The sequence below is a fragment of the Pteronotus mesoamericanus genome, unplaced genomic scaffold (genome assembly GCF_021234165.1).
Source record: "Pteronotus mesoamericanus isolate MK-2021 breed Mesoamerican mustached bat unplaced genomic scaffold, CSHL_Meso_final contig_65, whole genome shotgun sequence".
Lineage (NCBI taxonomy): Eukaryota > Metazoa > Chordata > Mammalia > Chiroptera > Mormoopidae > Pteronotus > Pteronotus mesoamericanus.
In genome coordinates this window covers 9178454-9186325 of record NW_026555228.1, presented here as the reverse complement: position 1 = coordinate 9186325, position 7872 = coordinate 9178454, and the positions used below count along the sequence as shown (strand labels likewise).

The 7872-nt window shown below is 48.7% G+C and overlaps 1 pseudogene; it reads left to right on the top strand.

Annotated features, from left to right (window-relative positions):
• Positions 1-3251: 3251 nt before the first annotated feature.
• LOC129076855 (protein phosphatase 1 regulatory subunit 26-like) lies at positions 3252-6321 on the top strand (annotated as a pseudogene).
• Positions 6322-7872: the final 1551 nt, after the last annotated feature.

Genomic DNA, 7872 nt, shown 5'->3' with positions numbered 1-7872 from the left:
TTCCCACGTCAAAGTGCTAATTGTGTGCTAGTAGTGCACTTGGGGTACTGGGTTCAAGTTTAGGCTCCACGTTTTAAGGGGATGTGATGAGAAAACCGCTATTTTGAGTTGTTGTCTAGGAATTTTACTGTATCACAACCTTGCTCACACCTAGAGTCTGGACATTTAGATAAGAACATGAGTTTAGGATTCCCACCACAAGTTTCAGCTTTGGTTTCTCCAGGGGCACCTTTTAAAATAACCATTTAGAGTTGAGCCTGCGAAAAGTTAGCGACTTGTGCCCTAACCACCTTGTAAGTAGTAGGTGCGTACTACCCTGCTATCTCCTGCTCACACGTGACCTGGGATGGGGGAGTAACATTGGGCATTTTCTGAGATGTTAGTAATAAATCTTGTGACGTGACTTCCTTTGTGTGAGTGTATTCTGCCTTTAATCAAAATAACCCAGGGTTTTCATTTCCCTAAAGTGGAAGGAGCTCAGATGCTAAGCTACCTGCTGCCCTGGCGTGGGTGGCTTGTGTTTCCTCATTCAGCAGGTTTTAATCGGCATATTCTTAATCTAATACACCAGCCATGTCCCTCCCCCTCCAGCACAAGAGGATCATGATAAAAATGACTGACCAGAATGGTCAGGGACTGAAATCGTGACTTGGTGAAGAATGATTAAAGGAGTTAGAAAAAAACATACTAACTTAGAGTGGGTTAGGTTATAGTTTGACGATTGTCTTCCACAAGAACTTGAAGTGACTCAGCCACTTTGCTCAAACTACAGGTCCTCACAACTTGGCTGGAGCTCTGCTGCATGTCACCTTCACTCTGGAACCTAGACTAATGAGCAGCTTCAGTCTGGAACTTAGCTTGTTTCATGACAGAGAGAAAATAGATCATTTAAACTGCCTCTCAAAGCTTCTTCCCATAATGTTAAATGTCAATTATAGCTCAAGAAAGAAAAAAAAGATTGTTTCATTTCTTAAAGGAAAATAAACTTTGACAGTCTATATAATTTTTTTTAAAAAGGAGGGCTTCTGCTCTTGGGTGGAGCTGGAAACCAGAGACTCTTCCTTCTCCCTAGCTCACCTGCCTGGCGCGTTTATGACCAGCTTCTCTGAGTGAAGGCATCCTAAACAATGCCTTTCCTTTGTAAATCACCCTAAAAGTACTCAATCAAGCTAAATATTAGGACAAACCAAGCTGAATATTAGGGCCAACTATGGCCCTTACCTTGCCTTGGGCTTTCTTGGTGGGAGCCATGCCCCCAGTGGATGACTTCGGATAGAACATAGGTCATAAAAGCCAATGAATATTTGAGTGTTTTTGATATGCTAGGCTCCGTGCTGGTGGAAGGATTATGGCTAGGGGCTATTTTGACTTTGGAACCATATAAATGTTTTTACATAACCATAGAACAAAATGTAATAAAAAAAGGAGACGAAATGCAGCAAGTAAATTTAACCACATACCAAGTTGTTGACATAACCCTGCAGACAATGACCCAGGGTTATTGAATAACACTGCCAAAAAAAAAATCTCACATTGTTTTCAGTTATCAATTTTATTGTTATTTAAGACTGCGGATAAAGTGAATATGTAATTGTTAATGTCATTAGGAACCAACATTTTCAGCATAAAAGAAAAGAGACACAAACATAAAATCAAAGGAAGTAAAAGCCTAGTAGTCCTGATTTCGAATTGAAAATGGCAGTATAAAATCATGACTATTTTCCCCTTAAAAAATATACACCCTAATTCTTGTCACTGGAAAGGCCTAGAAGCAAAGAGTTACCTGACTGTAATTATTGCAAAGTCCAGTAAAGGAAAGAGTCGAAGACTTATCTTGCCTCTCCTGTACAAACTTAATTTCAAGGTAGACAAATAGTTGATGAAAAAAGTACTTAAGAGAACATCTTCCGCTAATAAATAAAAAGGAACCCTAGAATTTTAATACCCCCCCATCTTGCAACTGCCAGGGAGATTATGGATGTAGCTGTTGGGGAACTTAATAAAGCGGGGAAAACGTTATAGGACAGATGACCTACTGTCTTGAATAAACAAATGTCAAGGTTAAAAAAAAAAGGACACAGGAACTCTCTTCTGATAATAGACCCAAGAGACCTGTGGGTCTTGGCTGTGAAACTTAAAAAAAACCTGTTTAAAAAAAACATTTATCATATAATTTTGGCAATTTAAACACTGGATGTTTGGTGATATTAAAGAATTGTCCCTGTGTGCAAATAGCATTAAAGTAATTTTAAAGAGTCCTTATCTGTTACAGATACACAATGAAGTTTTATGGTTGATATGATATGATGTCTGGGAGCAGCTTTAAAATCACCCGGGCCTGAGGGTGGTCATGCTGGGGCAGTTTGCGGGCTGCCACAGAGGAAACAGGACACACCACCAGCTGGCAGCTCTTCAAGTTAGTGGTTCCCACATAGGGTTTACGGTACTCTTCTCTCTTGTGGATGCTTGGAAATTTCTTATTACAGAAAGAGCAGTATAGATGCCAGACATCATTGATTATATATGAAACAATTATCTTTAGTTCATTTAAGAAAATCCATACTCCACCTTTTGGTATCTGCTACAGCACATTGAAGCTAAGGAAAGACTTGGTTATGTCAGCCCATCACAGACATCTATGAATATTCATCCATTCATTCATTCATTTCACAGTACATACTGAACCTATAAACCAGGCACTGGAGTTACAGGTGTCAGGGGCATGATGGCTGTCATGGAGCTTGTGACCTGCAGGACAGATATTAAATGGATAAATTATACATATGATTATACTTACAATGACTACATTTCCATGATAGAGAATGTTGTGGAGAGCTGAGGGCAGCCACGAAGGGCTGAGGGAAAGCCTTGCAGATACGATCTGACGGCTGAGCTGCACCGACCAGTGGTGCAGTCCCAGGGCAAAGACACTTCTGAAAAATAGAAACAAGGTTGACGGGAGACATCCTGGTCCTTTTAGACCTTTGTCCTGGGAACAATGAGACGTCAAAAAAGGATTTTAATGTTAGCATTGCATTTTATAAATATGGAAGATAAAGAAGATGCACCCACTCGTGACAGGACCCCAAGGAAAGCTAATTGAAAGAGATGCCATAGTGTTTTCATGGAAACATGAGTCTCCTTAATCCACAGTAATGGTGCAGCAAGGTGTGAGAATAATGGTGGGTATGAGCATCTCTTTCTATTAGCCGACGTGGGATAATGGATTCTAAAATCTTCCTTCTTGAAATATGGATGTGCTCAAGCCGAGAGAATGTAAGCATGAAATGCTGAGGCCACCAGGTCTGTACTTCAGGCTTAGTGCTGCCTTTGACCTATTCTGCGTGTCCCAACAAAAGTGAGGACAAAGTTTTTCTTCTATCTGTGGGTTGTATTACTCTGGGCTGGCTTTCGTCAGACCACCGATTGCATCACATTGCACATCCTTCTAAATCCAGGCTTGCTCTCCCGTCATGCACACCACGGCTTGTCAGCCTCCCTTCAAGTTACTTCCAATAACTTCCCGTGGCTGCTCCCCAAACAGAAGCAGCCTTTGGCTTTGAGAGAGGCAGTATGGCACCTGGACTGTGGAATGAGTCCACCTGGTCTCAAATCCTGGCTCAACCACTGTATGACCTTGGGCTAGTTGCCTAACCTCTCTGTGCCTGGTTTTTCTCATCTTTAAAAGGAACATATGGAAATATTTATCTCATAGAGCTGTTATGAAGCTTATGTGGATTACCATTTGCCAAGCACTTAGAACAGTACCTTACCCTTAGCAGCACTATATCAGAATTCGGTAAGTACACAAATCTTTTAATCTCTTGGTGCCTTGCTGTCTTCATGAGTAACAACTTTTAGAAACTTCCGTCTTCCAGGTGTTCTTTGAGAATGAATCAGCTGGGTACTCAGCCAATTTAAGGGGTGACTGCTATCTTTATAGTCAATAGTTAACTACTGTTGGGGGCCACCAAGCTCTACTAAGTAAAGACACAGAACCTGTATTACCGCTAACGCTTAGACAAAGGCTGTGAACTAAACATCCAGGCCAAACAAAAGTGGACTCTCCATTGGCAGATGCAGATGGTGGTGGGAGTGTGTGCTCAGCTGCCTTTGCATTACAGCTTGCAGCTTCTTTGTGTGTTAAGTTCTCCACTCGCAAAAATCCACAGGGCTGTGCCAGGCATCCGACTCCAGCAGTGCCGACCACGCGGAGGCGGCTGTCTAGCTTTAGCTGCTGGAGAAAAGAAAGGAAGAGCGTGGGGACCCACCGCAGAAAACCCTGTGGGGCGGGGGAGCAGCCTAGCCCTCCTGCCCACAGCGCCAGCCACGCCACAAGCAGTGCCTTGCCCAAAGCCCACAGGAAAACGCCTGGCAAAGAGAAGCCAGTGGCCTCGAAGGCCGTGGACCTCGGCCCAGGTGGTCTTGACCCGGACCGTCCCTCCAAGCCACCCAAGGAAACCAAAGCCCCTGTACCTCACCTTCCCCGCCAAACACAGCGGCCAAGAGCCAGTTTGTGGACGGTCCTGGACATTTCCAAAGCCATCCTACTTTGTCACCGGGGAGGGCGGTGACAGGCCCCTTTCCGCCAGCCCACTCACTTGCCCCCCAATGTGCCTTCCCACTCAGATTGCCACAGCAGCTCCATGGACAGCGATGACAGCGTAGAGCGGGAGGTCTGGACATTTCTGGCACTGAAGGCGCAGTCGCTTGCTGGCCAGAATGGACACCTGCCCGCAGTCCGCACAGAGCTCGCTGCCGTCGCCTGCAACACCATGTGGCTGTCCACACCCAAGAAAATAGGAGAGATGGCGGAGCAGGGTGCCCGGGACACTGACCTCAGCCAGGGAGAAGCCAGTGAGGCCCCTGGAAGGGAGGGCAAAGCCAGGGGGCAGCCTCTCCCCTGCAGGACCATCAGGCTGGGTGCTGAACACGTGGCCCCAGATTCGAGGGGCGGCGTGTCGCCAGGCCATGGAAAAGGCGGGAGGTGAGGAGTGCGGATGGAAGGGAGAGCTCTGAGGACAGGAGCAGCTCACTGGACAGCGACGAGGACCAGCACCGCCAAGAGGCACTTGTTACAATTCAAGCGGAGGCCCAAGAAGCGGTGCAGGGACCCCAGAGCTGTGCGCAGGAAGGTCAGGTTCAGCATCACTGAGATGCAGGCCCTGAGCCTGGAGGGTGGCTTCCGGAGGGGTTTCAAGGACAGAAGCCCGCCCTTGTTGAAAAGCTGACCCTCAAATCCAAAAGGGACAACAGGGAGGACACGCTGAGGAAACCTCCCAGTGTCTTCTGCAGCCAGACGGAGAGAGCAAAGCCGGGCAGCGCTGGGCCCGTGGATGCACCCCTGGCCCTCCCGTCTCGGCAGAGAGCCTGCAAAGGGCGTGGGTGCTGCAGCGAGGCGGAAGCCAGCCACCTTCACGGCTCAGCCGCCACCCCGGCTCTTTGGGTCTGACGACAGCAGTTCCGTGGACAGTGACGACAGCATCAAGCTTGAGTCCAAGGAGTCCGTGAGCTGTTCAGAAATTCAAGGAGGAGCCGGTGAGCAGCCCCAGTCCCTGGCCCTTCAGCCCTGTATGTGCAGGTGGAGCCAGAGGGGCAGGGGGACCCTTCAGTGGCCTAGGGACGAGGGGCAGTCCGGCCTTCCCGCCGCTCTGTCCAGAGGCCCGCCGGCGCCGCCCAGGAGCTCCAGTGGGACTGTGTCTGCCAGAGGGTCACCCATATGTAGAAGAAATCTTTATCCCCACACAGACCAGAGCCCATGAGGGGCAGGGCCTGCCCCCGGGGACAGCGCTTTTGGTCAACTGTCCAGTTGTGCGGAAGCGGCGCCTCGGCAGGAAGCCCCGGTGGGACCTTGCCCGTGACCTCTTGGAGCAGACACTGAGCTCAGAAGGCATGGACGCAGCGTGGGAAGGGGTCCTGGGGAGCCAGAGGGAGAAGGGGACGGAGGGCCAGGCCCAGGGTGCGGCGGCCTTGCCACGGACCCCAACAAGGGCCTGCCCTTCGCAGGCTCCTCCCTGCTGCTCTCCACACAGTTATCCCACCTCGGGAACAGTGTCTCCCGCGGGGCGAAGCCGGCGGCCTCTTCAGCCCTGGTGAGCTGCCTCTGCAGGGCCCGTCCTCCTCGGCCTTCGGGGAGGCCCCGCCCCCACCGCCTCGTGTTCGAAAGCTCACACTTGATCATGAAGAAGGAAGAAGGCGGCAGCAGTGCTCAGCTCCCACGACAGCAGGAACTCGGGTTCAGACGAGGCCGTTGTGGACCTGAGGGACAGACGCAGGATGGATAGAGGCAGGACCAGGAGGCCTGGGGCAGCTCACCAGTGAGCTGAGCAACACCTCCGTGCAGGACGCTGGCCTGTAGTCAAGGGCAAAGTCCTCAAGCTGTGATGAGGCGTCCAGGTGCCAGCATGTGTGTGGATAGCGCGTCTCTGTAAGAGTGCCGGTGCATGTATATAGGCAACACTGTGGGCAGAGGGGGAATGGAAGCCATTGTGACCCTATTTAACATGTGTGTCCTGGTAAATATGATTTTTGTGGGGTTTTTTGGTAAATTATTTAAAGTGCTGTAAAAACTGTTTTTGGGAAACATAGCAGTTTGATTTCATAGGGTGTCCCTGACGGAGGTCTCTGGGGCCTCCATAGCTCTCCCTTAGTTCTGCCCGGTACTGCCAGGCCTAGGTGCCTCGGAGACTGGCGCTTTGGGCAATTGCTGTGAGAACGTGTGGCTGTGCCTGAGGGGGCAGCAGTGCCCTTGAGCACCCCAAGCCCCCGAGGTCTCTGTCCAGAGGCCCCTGGACATCGCTTGTTCTAAGGGACCCCAGGCTGAGAGGCTGGAGCAGGTCCCCTGAACACAGTGGCCACAGCTTTTGACCAGAGAAACAGAGCACAGAAGCCAGTGAGCACACTGGACGCTCGCTGGCGGTGCATGTGGAAGTCCCAGGAGGGAGTTTGTGCCGGTCACCCCAGAGTCCCCTAGGCCTGTATTACATGTCTCATGTCCAGTCCTGTTTAATGACGACATGTTTCTAACACCTCAATAAACCTCTTTGTACACAGCAGGAGATCCACCGGGCCTTGTCAACTGTCTGCACAATTGGCCAATAAACCCTGGCAATCTGCAGAAACCTGCCAACTTCTACGGAACTAAAGTTGGAATTGACCAAACAAAAGGCGGAGAGAATCATGGGATTTACCAAATGCCTATAATAGGATTCTTCCATGAAGCATTTTAAAACGAGCATCCTTTAAAAAAAATTATTATAAAGGAAACATGTTCCACATAGAAATTCTGGAAACTAAAGATACATCAATATTTTATAATGAAAATATCCTACAAGCACACAGCCCACATAAACCAGTTCATAAGCCAGTACGTCACCTGCAGTGATATACAGGCTCCGGCAGGAGTAAGGCCTGCTTCAGTGTGGTTGGTAGGGTAATAATATGGGTGTAATTATTTATAGTTTTATTTGAACATTCCACCTAAAATGTCATATGACATGCTTGAGCATGATATTATGTTACAGAATTACATGCTTATGATTTTGCAGTAACAGATTTTGTAATAAAAAAGGGGCATCATTTGTGCCAGACCCTGTACTTTGGCGATCCAGAGGTGTCCAACCTTTTGGTGTCTCTGGGCCACACTGGAAAAAGAAGAATTATCTTGGGCCACACACTAAATACATTGTGACACGTAATCACACACACACAGTCTCATCATGTTTCCAGTAAATGTATGATTTTATGTTGGGCCTCTTGCAGCCTGTGGGCTGTGGGCTGGACACCCTGCAAGTGAACCTGGTCATTTCTGGGGAAGGAAAGACTGTGAACCTTGGATGGGGCAGGAGGGTGGAGGGACACATTGGGGGACAA